The sequence below is a fragment of the Papio anubis genome, chromosome 5, assembly GCF_008728515.1.
Source record: "Papio anubis isolate 15944 chromosome 5, Panubis1.0, whole genome shotgun sequence".
Taxonomy (NCBI): domain Eukaryota; kingdom Metazoa; phylum Chordata; class Mammalia; order Primates; family Cercopithecidae; genus Papio; species Papio anubis.
Genome location: NC_044980.1, coordinates 8,413,880 through 8,428,710, shown reverse-complemented (window position 1 = coordinate 8,428,710; position 14,831 = coordinate 8,413,880). Strand labels below are relative to the sequence as shown.

Genomic DNA, 14,831 nt, shown 5'->3' with positions numbered 1-14,831 from the left:
ATGAAAATTAGGCATCTTCATTTAGAAAATGTAGAATACACTGTAAAGCATAAAGAAAAAAACAATTTCAGAGATAATCACAGTGAAGCTTTTCAGTTATTTCCTTACATTATTTGATTTCTATGTGTTCCTACTCTTGGGATAATATTTGTTGAGTGATTGCATACTTCTTCGTCACAAATCCTACTAAGATCAGTTTCTCGGTATAAAAAAATTCAAAATGAAAGAATATATTATGACTGTTTTTTGTATAGAAGATTATAAAAGGAATGGCAGTGATAACACTCCACACACTTGATGCAAGTGTAAGTTTCACTGCAGATTGAATTGTTGCAACAGATGCAAGGGAGGGTGATTACATTTTTATTTCCCAAATGAATTAGTTTGTCTTTAGTGTTTCAGGTTCATTCTAAGGGTGGCAAGTGATTCCATCCTGAATCACTCTGATATGTATTCTGTGCTGAATCCAAGTATTATTCCAAATGGCAAGTAACTCGGTTGACACATAAGGCAGTGTTTGACTGCTGTTGGGCATTTACAAATTGGCTATATTTTTATAATGCATAAAGCCCTACAGTGCTAATGAAAAAGAGTTTATTATCAAAGCATCTGTAGCATGAATCGTTCCCACTGAACCGTGGGGGAAGATGTGGAGTCACTCTTTCTGGCTATGTAGGTACTTTTATTCAAAAATGTGATTTTTCTAAATGAAAACATTTTTTTTAACATCTATCTCAGTTTCTAAAATGTGAATTTTCTTCAGCCTTTTAAATGTGTTTCTTGGTCTTTAAGTTATTTTCATCCGATTACTCAATTCTGATTCTCTTACTTTTCTCCAAAAAGCTTGAGTGTAATATAAATATAAATCAAAGGGTACAGTCTTACAAACTATGGTATTTTATTAAGGAAGTTCATCTGTAAGCTCTCAAACAAATACCTGTGAGTCCACATGGCCTAAACATCTGCCATGGGTAAGGTGGTGGGATTGAGGCCACACACCCAATACTTGGATCGGATAATGATCATAATTCATAGCAGATATAATGATTTATGTCCTTGGAAATGTTTGATTTTAATTCTATACAAAACAACATCACAAAAGGAGAACATTAAGTCGCCAAGGGAACAAAAGGCACTAGGGATGCATGAGTCTCCTTGCACACCTGGCCTGATGTACCAGCCCATAACTGTATGCCTTGCACACCTGAGCTAATGTGAGTACCAGTCCATAACTGTACGCCTTGCACACCTGACCCAGTGTGAGTACCAACCCATAGCTGCACACGTTGCACACCTGACCCAATGTGAGTGCCAGCCCAAAGCTGCATGCCTCATATACCTGACGTAATGTGAGTACCAGCCCATAGCTGCATACATTGCACACCTGACTCAATGTGAGTTAACAGCCCACCACTGCACACGTTGCACACCTGACCCAATGTGAGCACCAGCCCATAGTTGCATGCCTTGCACGCCTGACCCAATATACCAGCCCATAGCGGCATGCCTTGTGCACCTGGCCCAGTGTGAGTACCAATCCATAGCTGCATGCCTTGTGCACCTGGCCCAATGTGAGTACCAGCCTATAGCTGCATGCCTCACACACCTGGCCCAATGTGAGTACCAGCCTATAGCTGCATGCCTTGTGCACCTGGCCCAATGTGAGTACCAATCCATAGCTGCATGCCTTGTGCACCTGGCCCACGTGAGTACTCAGCCTATAGCTGCATGCCTTGTGCACCTGGCCCACGTGACTACCAGCCTATAGCCGCTCTGCACCTGGCCTAATGTGAGTACTCAGCCTATAGCTGCATGCCCACACACCTGGCCCATGAGTACCAGCCTATAGCTGCATGCTCCTCACACACCCGGGTCTGGAGCGTGAGTACCAGCCTGCATGCCTCACACACCTGGCCCACAGTACCAATCCATAGCTACGCCTTGTGCACCTGGCTCCAATGAGTACCAACTCAGCTGCATGCCTTGTGCACCTGGCCCAATGTGAGTACTCAGCCTATAGCTGCATGCCTGTGCACCTGGCCCAATGGCACCAGCCCATAGCTGCATGCCCGTGCACCTGGCCCAATGTGGCACCAGCCTATAGCTGCATGCCTCACGACCTGGCCCAATGTGAGTACCAGCCTATAGCTGCATGCCTCACACACCTGGCCCAATGTGAGTACCAATCCATAGCTGCATGCCTTGCACATCTGTCATGATGTAAGTACCGGTCCATACTGCACACGTTGCACACCTGACCCAGTGTGAGTAGCAGCTCACAGTTGTCTGAATACCTTGCACTAAACCCCTTGACTTACCATTACAGTAATTCTAGATATCAGCAGATATGTCTGTGTAAGTGTATGTACAACAAATAGTACGGATTTCTGATCACTTTAGTTTATTATTTTGAACCATTTGTTTGGCTAATGGTTTGGATTTACAGAACTAAAGATAAAATAGGAAAGATTAACTTGCTGTTTTTATGCTTGGGCTGAATTTGCTTTAAGTATTCAGAGCCCTTAAATGATAAACTTAGGTGCATTGAAATTTTAACAAGTTTATTTGGACATTTAGAGATTCAGGAATCAAGTATCACCAGACTTCCAGCAGCTCTCCACTTGTGGGTGGGGGTGGCAAGGGAGGAAACTTTGGTAATGTTCTTCCCAGAAGCAAGACAAAGAAAACGCCTCTTGTTGGTGGAAACTCCCTAGTTAGAGGTTAGTTGGTGGTTTCTAATTGGTTAAATCTCAAGTTAGACTTTAGTTAGGGTTTCGTTTCTGACTGGTTAAGCTTAAGTTTCCTTTTACTATTTACATTGAGTTGAATTTTGGTTTGTTTACATAGGAACTCAAGAAGTGAAGACTTCTCAGTCTAATGGCCTCCCGATTATTTTAGCATAGCATATATTCTTATAAGACCACATAAAATAAATGGTAGGTTTCTATTTAATGAGTTTCTTTTTTAAAAAATGACTTTATCTCTGGTTCTAAACAAGGGGGATTACCTTTAAATTCACATAAAATTTGTTTTAAACAACTGGCCAATATCGTTATTTTTTGGTGATTATAATTCTTGTTTTTGCTTGAAAATTTTACCTGGGAATTACTCTGTTGGAGGCAATATATAATTAACAGGGAAACTGAAGATGTTTATCAGATCAGTGATTCTGCTTCCAGTAGCCACACTTATTCGTCTTTTCCAAAGGATATATTTTAGTCAAGTTTACACAATTAAAGGAAATACATGCTGAGTGGTATGAAATCAGAGATTAGCAGCGAATGCAAAAAGGAGTAGAGTCCCATTGTGGAAAGAGATCCGAGGTAATGCTGATTTTCACGTTGTGTTTACATTAATTATGACTTAGGACAAGCAGCTGGTGATGGAAAAGGAACGGTGCTTTTCATTGCAGTCTTTTTTATCCTCTTCCAATCAAATTATGAACCTCCACTTTAGGGCTTAAAGGTTTCCGCTTCTCTGTCCCTTACCTTCTCAGGGCTGGCCCCTATGCACAGGTATGTCCTTTAAGATTCTCTGGGCTTCTCTCTTTCTTCTACCTGTTCTCCCCTTTCTTCTAATTGGCTTATTTGATTAGTTATCCAATATATGTTAAAAGGTCTCCTTGTTGTCTGCTGGCTTTGTTACCTTTTGTCCAATATTTGCCAAACATTAGTGTTCTTAAGTATTAGCTAGGACATTTGTTCAAAATTAGGATGCCCCTCCCAGCTCTGCTGATTTAGGTGGCTCAGGGTGTGTGCTTTTAACAAACTGGTGGCCGACTGACATGCCTGGGAAAGATTTCTAACCATTCTGTTCCTTCTGCTATTGTGAAAAGAACAAAAACAAAAACTAAAACAAAATAAACGAATCTGTATTTTTTTCCCTGCTTGAGTTGGGAGAATATCGGCCTGGTACAACAGTTACCTATTTAGTTATAAATAACTAAGAACATACAGTTGGTCTTCCCTGGGTTCTGCATCTGCAGATTTAACCAACCACAAGCCTAAAATATTTGGAAAAATGAAAAACAAACAATACAACAATGAAAATCATACCAATAAAAACAATATGGTATAACAACTATTTACATGTATTACGTGTTAGATATTATAAGTAATCTAGAGATGATTTAAAGTATATGGGAAGATGTGTGTAGGTTATAGGTAAATACCAATCCATTTTATATCAGGGACTTGAGCATCCATGGATTTTGGCACTCGAGGTTGTCTTGGAGCCGATGCTCTGGGGATACCAAGAGACAGCTGGAAATAAATAAATGTACAAAGGCTTCCTATTTCCCAGATCCCATGAACAAACCAACAAAGGGCTTTGATAATAATTGAATAACTTATTTGCATGTGCATGTGCTACAGACTAAGTAGTGAGAGCTTTTCTCCTACCCAGGTCCACACAGAGTTCATCCAAATGTATTAGTTCATGTAGTTATTCTTTCAAGATTCTGTGTTCATCAAATATTTATTGAACCTACTTTATGCCAGGAAGCATCTTAGGCATTAGAGAAACAAAGATGAAGCATCTTCTCTACCTGATGAGGACTTTCTAGTCCAGCACAAGGGTTGGCAAGCTGGGGCCGCAGAGTTGCCTCCTGTTTTCATAAATATGCTTTTATTGGCACACAGCCACACCCACTCATTCACACATCTTCCGTGGCTGCTTTTGACCTAAAACTGCAGAGATGAGTAGTTGGGACATAGACCACAAAAGCAAAATATCTGCTCTCTGGCCCCATAACAAAAAGTATGCTGATCCTGGCCTAGTGGGTGAGACAGGGGCACAAGCAATTCAATTCTCCAAGGGAAGTCTGAGTAAAGGGTCCTGAAAACAGCAAGAGTAAAGGGATATGATGGTACATGGATCTGAAGAGGCTGCATTGAGAAGGTGCTCCTCCAACTGGGCCTGAGTGATACGTGAGGAATCTGGCAGGGAAGACAGAGAATCACATGGGAAAAGTCAGAGATTCTGATGAGGCTGAAAAGTGCTTGGCTCCGTGGCACCTGTTGGTGACAGAGAGGGGGAAGTAATTATAGGTGAAGCCCTGAGCATTAGTTGGGGTCAGACTATAAAGAAATTTAGACTTGGTCCTCTAGGCTCACTGCAACCTCTGCCTCCTGGGTTCAAGCAATTCTCCTGCCTCAGCCTCCCGAGTAGCTAGGATTGCAGGTACCCACCACCATGTCCGGCTAATTGTATTTTTAGTGTTGACAGGGTTTTACTATGTTGGCCAGGCGGGTCTCAAATTCCTGACCTCAAGTGATCCACCCACCTTGGCCTCTCAAAGTGCTGGGATTACAGGTGTAAGTCACTGTGCCCGGTCAGAATCTTTGATTTAATCAAGCTCCCATTGCTCTGCTGGCTTGGTAAATTTGAGAACCTCTGCTAAAGTCATTGAGAAGCCCAGGAGATTTCTACGTTTATGTATTCAAATAATCATATTTGCATTAGGAAGATACGTCCACTATATTGTGTGCAGGACATGCTAAACTTGCAGAATTTGGAGCGAGGCATGGCGGTTGAGGGTTGTGGATCAGGTGAGCGTACAGGGTGCTTAAACTTAGGCGGTGATGATGGAATTGGAGATGAGAAGCCAGATTTGAGACATGTTTAAGTGCTGGGTTTGACAGCAATTGATGGCCAACAGAACGGGTTGGCTGGTGGCAAGGATCAAACCATTCAGTGAGTTTTGGAAGTGTGACTGGGATACAGCATATGGGAGAATGAGCTGTAATTCTTTGATTATTAGAAGATACATGAGAAAAAAAATCTCAGATTTGTATGAATACTGAAGATAACCTAGAAAATTAATTGTATGTGGACATAATTTAAAGCATGAATAGTCCTAGGAAATCACAGGTTAAAGGAACCATAGAAATACTCAGTTGGCATTTTTTTTTTTTTCAAATGAAAACTTATCTCTGTTAACTGAAAAATGGAAAAGAACAAATCATATACCCAGTGGACCCACAACGACGAAAGTAGAGAGTTAAATTTAGAGCAATAAATCGTCACTGTAATCCTCACAGCACTTAGAGATTTGCAAGTAATAATTAAAGCATAATAAAATGTAAACTATTAGTGTAATTATTAACAATATTGATTAATAACTTTTACCCTAAATATATTTGTGGGAAAATATTTTTCTGATTTTATATCTCTGAGATTTGCTGGCAGCATTGTTCTAGTTATTGCATGCCATTAAAATGTATCTTTGTTATTTCATTCTACTTGCTAAATAATAAGAGGCTATCCATCTATTTTTGCACCTTTTAATCTTGGTATTTAAATATATAACAATGCTATTAAAATGGTTTGATCTCGGTTTTAATGTGTTCTTTGAAATTTATTTCTAATAACCAAGACTTTTAGGGAGCTTGAAATGGTCTTTCTGGGATAGGGAATGAAATAAGTTAATATGGTTCTGGGAGAATGGGTACCGGACACACGTAACAGCATTAACAGCAACAAAAATTAAATTACAGTTATCTTGAACTTTGTATAGCCTGAAGAATACATATTTACTGTTTTTGAGGAGGGTAGAGAAAATTCTGATTGAGGAGATAGCTAATCACATGACCATATTATAAATTTGTCACCATATTTTAAAATATTTTAGAAAAAAATTCACAAAAGAATTAAAAACTATAATTTAAATGTGATCTCACTATTTAAATATAATGTTATACTGTTCGGAAAGGCTTTGTAATTTTGACATTTAATTATCTTCTGAGAAACCCATGAAAAAACTACATGAAGCAGACATTTTTTTAGGATAGTTATGACCACAAAATTAAAAGGCTCCTAGAATTTGCTTATAGTTGACCAGCATAATGGAAAGTCTTGGAAATCACAGTTATAGATAGGTTGGTGAATTGGTGAATTATATGAGTTGGTTACATTATTAAATTAAATCATTATATTCTTTAAAGTTACTGATATGATCACGATGTTAAATATTTACATTTAGATAATCAAACTAATTTTACAACAACATTTTATGTTTTAAAGGATATAGTTACTATTTTTCCTTAGTTTACTGATTGATTGACTGATTGATTGAGACAGGGTCTCGCTCTGTAGCCCAGGCTGGAGTACAGTGGCAGGATCTCTGCTCCGTGCAACCTCTGCCTGGCATGTTCAGGGATTCTAGTGCCTCAGCCTCTCGAGTAGATGGGATTACAGTTGTGCACCACTATGCCTGGCTAATTTTTCTGTATATTTAGTAGGGGTGGGTTCTCGCCATGTTGGCCAGGCTAGTCTCGAACTACCGACCTCAGGTGATCTACCTGCTTCGTCCTCCCTCATGCCTGTAATCCCAGCACTTTGGGAGGCCCAGGCGGGTGGATCACCTGAGGTCAGGAGTTCGAGACTAGCCTGGCCAACACAGTGAAAACCCATCTCTACTAAAAATACAAAAAAAAAAAAAAATTAGCTGGGCATGGTGGCACGGACCTGTAATCTCCGCTACTCTGAGACTGAGGCACAAGAATTGCTGAATGCCTACAACGGAGGTTGCAGTGAGCTGAGATCCTGCCACTGCCCTCCAGCCTGGGCAACAGAGTGAGACTCCATCTCAAACATAATTTGTTATCTTCAAAAGTCTACCAGTGCAATTGAAAATGTGGGTATCATGTAGGATGTCACTGTACTTGAAAAGTTCTATGCCAGTTAGATGTTGACAGCAGTGAGGATGGAAGGAAACTGGCAGTGAGGAAAGTATTGTGGGCTGGAAGCTGGTGCAGGGACAGGAGAGACTAGTCAGCTCTCAGACTCCCCCAGCTGGCTCATGGGCAGTGTATGTTTTGTCTCCAGATTGTCTCATGATTGGCCTTGGTCTAAACTTTTATTAGACGACAACAAATGTTTCTGTCAACACTGTTAAAACGTCTTTATACATTTACTCGGCTTCTGCCTTCATTTGCTCTAGTACAAAATACAAATCTATCTTCCTTAATTCTTCTTTTCTCAGTTATAAGCAAGCCTCTAACTCACATGTTCAATAGGAACTTGTAATTTTTTTCTTCGATTTTATAGTCGTATTCATCAGAGACCAGTTGAGTTATTCTAAGAGAATGTCATTTTAAAACACCTGTGTCTTTCATAATTTATGGAGGTCAAAGTTAAGTTTTATAGTGTCTCTAGATGAAATGAGTCATTTAGTTAATATGCTCATGATGGCTCAACCTTTTCTTTAATGCTGGCTGCATTTTATTACTTTACATGAAGACACAAATGAACTTTATCTATTAAGGTCCCCACTGCTCCGTCCGAGAATATATTGTTGTGCTTAGTGATTTGTTTCTAATAGGCCGCTAGTGGAAGTGATGGGACCCAGGAATGAGTTATTCAATCCTAGAGTCAGTAAGAAAGAAACTTTGGTGAAGATGTAGAAAACCCATTCAGGTGTCTAGTGGGGAAACGAAGAATGGGCTTTAATATTGTGATTTTTGCATCTGCCAAATTTAATAGCTTTGTGATTTGAATTATTCAGCCCACTGGATCTATGTACTCCTCATATATTATTACTCCTAAAGGGAATCTGGTTTATTGCACGTGAATGTGCAATGTCAAATTTTATTCCATGGCATTTGAAAAAAAAAAAAAAAGTAGATCCATACCAAGGGAAGAATAACTCATATTTTTATTTACTATAGCCACAAAACTGAACTGTTACACTTTGGCAAACTGTTGCTTTTCACTTTGGTAATGACAGGAGAAAAATAGAAGTATAGAATCATTCCCCCAAGCTATACAACTAATACATTCAAAGAATCTAATCTCTTAACCTCTTGCACCACTGCCTCTTTCCCTGAAGAATGGCAATAGTCCTTATTACTACCTATTTACATCTGGGGTGTTATGAAGATTAATGAGATCACTTAAATGCTTTGGGTTGCTCAGAGCATTGCCCTATTAGGGAGACTGACCCTACGTGCAACATTTGGTTAGCATTTACAGTTGGTCAGGAGCCAGAAGCATTACTTCTTCATGTTGGAAAGGCTGGTGGCTTTTCTCGTGAACCTCACACATATTGTTTTCCCTCCTCTGTGCTCGCACAATTGCAAGATAAAGTGATTGCCTCTTGTGTAATACCCTGGAGGACAGCCACTTGCAGGCTTCCATAGATCTTACTTTAGTTTGTGAGTAGCCCAACACCAGGGAATGTCAATTTTTTATCCCCTTTAGAAGGTTTTCTTTCTTTTTGTAACCTTTAACTTTGTAGGTCATTGACCTAAACTGTGATGAATCAAGCTGTCTTGAGAGATTGCAAGTCCCTCATGTTGCCAGCTGGCTTGGAATTTTTCCTACGGCAAAAATGCATTTGGAGTTGTACGTGGGGCCAAATAGTTCGAGGAAAGAGATTTGAGAATAGCAGAATCCACACTGTGTTTTGTCAGATTCTACTTCTTGGGATGTGATTAGGGAATTCTACAGCTGTTTTACTTATGGTTCATCTTTTAAAATATTGTTTAAAATAGCTGAAAATTGTAATAAGATAAGGTGAATACTAAATTGTTTGTGTAGCGAGGCATTTGACTACTTAGGTTTTACATGGACCATAGTCATTTATTAAACTAATATTTAGGCCAGGCATGGTGGCTCACGCCTGTGATCCCAGCACTTTGGGAGGCTAAGGCGGGAGGATCACTTGAGGTCAGGAGTTCAAGACCAGCCTGGCCAACATGGTGAAACCCTGTCTCTACTAGAAATACAAAAATTAGGCATGGTAGCACGTCCGTATAATCCCAGCCACTGGGGAGGCTGAGGCAGGAGAATTGCTTGAACCTGGGAGGCGGAGGTTGCAGTGAGCTGAGATCACACCATTGTACTCTAGCCTGGGCGAAGAAGCGAGACTCCATCTCAGAAAGAAAAAAAAAAAAAATTAAAAGCACCTACCAACTCTGTGCCTTAAAAATCAAACAAATAAAAAGCAACAAAAATATAACCAATCAACTGGCATGAATATACACATTAAATAGATGTTGATCTGTATAAGACGATAAATAGTTCTGACAGGTGGAGTGTTACAATTTTTAAGAAAACTTCATCAGCTGATTTTATTATTAACAAATACATAAGTACTTATTACATAAATTTATACTATTAAAGAATTATTGTATCTATTTTATATGTTGAGGTTTCTTTTAAGATTATTTTGAAATAAGTTACTCAGTTGTGAAAAATAACACATGAAAAACACTTCTCAGGAAATGATTTAAATTTGCCATAATAAAAAGATTTTTGTTAGATGGCCATTTATTCGTAGAACTTAGGCATTGTGTGTGTGTGTGTGTGTGTATATATATATATTTATTTATTTTTTTGAGACGGAGTCTCGCTCCGTCACCCAGGCTGGAGTGCAGTGGCGCGATCTCGGCTCACTGCAAGCCCCGCCTCCCGGGTTCACACCATTCTCCTGTCTCAGCCTCCTGAATAGCTGGCACCACAGGCACCCGCCACCACGTCCGCCTAATTGTTTGTATTTTTAGTAGAGATGGGGTTTCACCGTGTTAGCCAGGATGGTCTCGATCTCCTGACCTCGTGATCCGCCCGCCTCGGTCTCCCAAAGTGCTGGGATTACAGGCCTGAGCCACCGCGCCCGGCCGGCATTGTGTTTATCTAAACATGGTCATAGTCTTTTGGGAATTTGTTGTATTTAAATACATTGAGATAACTGTATAGTTTCTCTCTTTCATTTCATAAGTTAAGAAATAGGGCTATTTTTAGAATTAGGTACGGGCAGGGAGTTATTCAGGCAAAATAAAAAGAGAGAAAAGAGGTGCTATTTAAACAGCCAGACCCGTAGGCTCAAACTGTTGTCCTCATGGGGAGACATACATCACAGCCAGATCACAGTCCCAGAGGTGAAAATTGATGGCCTAGGATCAAATTTGTTATTAGCAGAACTAAGACTTGAATTTTCTTAAAATGGTTTGTAAATGGTCCTGTAAATGACCAGTGAAGATAGGAAATACTCATAGCATAAGAGCTGTTGCTGTGTTTGCTTCTGTGGGTGTGCATGTTTGGTGCAGGTGAAATTAGGAAGGGGACATTGAATGACTAATAGGTGAGGCCACGAGGCGTAATGGGACAAGGGACATTAAGACGGGAGGCTTGTTTCTAATCCCAGGACTTTCTCTGAAGCCTTACACTATTGGACAAATCTCACTGCACCTCTTAATTTATAGAAGTTTCCTCATCTATAAATCGAGGGGTATATACTCTTTCGTGACAGCTTAGTTCTCGAGTTCTTAGACTCTGTATTATTAGATTAAAAATATGAGAAAGGGGTAAAATAATCACCAATTTTTATCTTGCAACCCAGAAAATACTAGAAAAAGAGAAGTTCAAATCCTCTGGTGCTTTCCTTCCTGGGGCATCGGATGTGGTGATGGTGATGGTGGTGGTGATGGTATTTCATAGTAACTGCGCTATTTTTCCTAGTAAGCGTGCCCCTCCATCCTCTCTGCCCCTTCCTTTCACCTATTGAATACCTCTGCCATATTGATTTGTTATTGCTTGTGAGATAATCGGAAGGGCACCATAGCTCTCTGGTATTTGGAAGGAGAAGAGGTAGATGGTTGAACTCCTCTAGCAATGTTTCTGGACAGGCGGGGTACCTTACAACCCATTGGAAGTTGAGAAGCAGAAAAATAATGATCAGAAGAGTTATCTTTGCTTATGGAGATGTGGACTGAGAATGTGGCATATTTTTTATTATAAGCCATTATCTTCTTCTGTGGAAAACACCTGAAAACTGGAAGCAGGTGTTGCATACGGCAATCTCTGGGTCTCCTCCACTGCCCTCCCCAAGTAGACAGAGAGCTCTTCGCTTGATCTGCACAGAGCTCTACAGAGCACTGCAGACTCTGCTATCATCTTTTCTCAAAGGGCCTGACAGCATTTCCAGCTCTTCCTTTGGCTATGAGAGCTTCTTTTCAAGAAAGTTTCCGGAGACAGATACCATAGTGTGAACATAAATGTGCACACGTATGTGTGTGAGTATGCAAGAAAGAAGGAACCATGAGGTATCACCAAAGCTCTTAGGTAATTCATTTACTAAATGAATGAGTTTCTTTTATTGGAAATATTTACTGAAGAAGTCTTTCTTAAAATTGCCAGTGGGTTGAAAAGGGGTAGGACCACTGGATTCCAGGACCAATGACAAAATGAACATAGAAGTTGGCACCATTAATTGATGCTTACAGTAGGTCAGACTTCATTCTAAGTGTTTTTCTTAGATTTAAACCTCACAACAACGCTAGGGGATGGGTTTGATTATTAGCTGCATTTTACAGATGAAAAGACTAAGGCGTAGAGAGAAATGCTTTCTTCCTGAGATTGTATAGAGGCAGAACTCCAGCTTTTGCATGAATATTCTTAATCGCTAGGTAATACTGCCTCTCCTAGCAAAGGGGCAGCCTCTTGAAACCAGAAAGACAGTGGGAAATATGTGAGAGTGAGGAGCTGAGCTGCCCATAGAGGCGATGGGTGTGCAATGGCCAGTGATTTCCCTGGTGCCGCTGTGTACTAGTCTGTTCTCATGCTACTATAAAGAAACACCGGAGACTGGGTAATTTATAAAGAAAATAAGTTTAATTGATTCACAGTTATACATGGCTGGGGAGGCCTTAGGAAACTTGTAATCATGGTGGAAGGTGAAGGGGAAGCAAGCTTGGGCCTTCTCACGTGGTGGCAGGAGAGAGAAATGCAACCCGGGGAAATGCCAGATGCTTATAAAACCATCAGATCTCATGAGACTCACTGAGTATCATGAGAACAACATGAAGCAACCCGCCCCCATGAGCCAATCACCTCCTACTAGGCCCCTCCCTGGACACATGGGGATTACGGGGATTAAAATTCCAGATGAGATTTGGGTGGGGACACAGCCAAACGATATCACACGTAAGCCCCACTTCTGAAAGCCTTGTCTGTGTGTGTGTAGATTTCTCGCTTCCCTTAGAGGAGGTGTGCTGGTTTCTAGGTCACATTGGGTGAAAGCTTGGCTGATGTTGAGATGCGAGTCACCCTCCAGTGCCAGCTACCTTGGCTGCTTCAACATACTCTTCTGTGTGTGCACCAAGTTCACATTTGTTCCTCTGAAAACGACTTTTTGTTGCTGTTGAGACAGGATCTCTCTCTGTCGCCCAGGCTGGAGTGCAGTGGCAGGATCGTGGCTCACCGGAGCCTTGACCTCCCAGGCTCCATCGATCCTCCCACTTTAGCCTCCTGAGTAGCCAGGACTACAAGCATGCATCATGACACCTGACTTATTTTTGTGTTTTTTCTTTTTTGTGGAGATGGGGATCTCCCTATGTTGCCTAGGCCTGTCTAGAACTCCAGGGCTCAAGTAATTAGCCCACCTTGGCCTCCCACGGTGCTGGGATTACAGGGCAATGTGCCTGGCCTGCAGATGACATTTCTGTTGGAGTCCTAGACTCATGGCACCGACTAAATCAAAAGACTTTCCTGTAATATTCCCTCCCCTCAGAGGTATCCTTTACCTGGTTTTTCATAGAGGGCTGCAGCGTTATAATAAAGGACGGGGGAGCTTTTCCTGAAATGGCTTTGTGATGGAGGTGGCGTGTGCCAAGCAGTGCTTCTGGCAGCTTCTCTTGGGGTATATCAAAGGTGAGACTGGAAAGGTAGAAAGAGTGTGTTAAGGAGACTATTGCTGTGGTTTGGGGGAGGCCGTTTTTACTCAGTTTAGAGAGGTGGTATGCCCATGTGAGGGGGCAAATTGTGTGAAACCTGAATGCCTGGGAGGCAATGCCTGGATTCATGAGATAACTGAATGTGAGCCTGGTCCTCATTCATCCTGCAGCTGTGTGTACATGTGCTTCTGAGTGCCAGCTGGCATGGGGGCTTCGTCCTCCCTAACTCTGTCCATACCATAGGGATGTTTCTTGGTCATCTCAAGGCTATACCCTTGGGCCACTTTGGCTGTCACTTGTCACTTCTACTGGGACATATGTCCAACTTATATATGTACCCCCCTCCCCACGATAGTGAAAATAGTCAACATTTATGTCTTATTGTTGTTGTAAAATTTCTCTCTTTGTTCCATAGAAGTGACCTTGGACCAGCCCATTATAACAACATCCTTGGCTTCTTGGAGATCCTGCCTCATGTTCATTTGCATCTTAGTTTGTTTACTTTTATGTACCAGCATCTTCTTGCCATTATTATTTGTACTGGGGCTGACTTTCTCCTCCCTTCCTCTTTGGGGTGCTGTTGGTGCACATCCCTGCCCCATCTTCCCATTTACATGATGCCAGGATTTCAGTTAGAGGCTGAAGCAAAGAATACTGAGGGAGGTTAATGAGTTATTTCTAAAACCTGCAACACTAGAGTCCAAAGCCCGGTGTAACTAATCTGTATCTTTTTTCCCTGTGCTCTACTGATCTCCATTGCATATTTCACTGTTCTTCCCCTTCTTTGTTGAAATTGATAGTTTTCTTTTCTCTGATTTCCTATTTTGCCCTTGGGCAGTGAAACTGACTCTTTGAAGCCCTTGATGTCATCAGTTTCCGTTGGTTTATATTTCTTTCTTTTCTTTTTTTTTAAACCAAATTCCATAAACTGAAAATTATATTTATGTGTGTGTGTGTGTATATATATATATATACTATTTATTTATTTATTTTTGAGATAGGGTCTCACCTTGTCACCCGGGCCAGAGTGCAGTGGGGTGATCACAGCTTACTGCAACCTCCACCTCCCAGGATCAAGGCATCCTCCTGCCTCAGCCTCCTGAGTAGCAGGGACTATAGGCATATGCCACTATACCTGTATAATTTTTGTATTTTCTG

General features: G+C 41.0%; 1 protein-coding gene across 5 annotated transcripts in view; it reads left to right on the top strand.

Moving 5' to 3' along the window:
* Window positions 1–14,831, top strand: part of SEMA5A (semaphorin 5A) — a 507,347-nt gene that overhangs the window by 216,177 nt on the left and 276,339 nt on the right. The gene's annotated exons all lie outside the window — the stretch shown is intronic.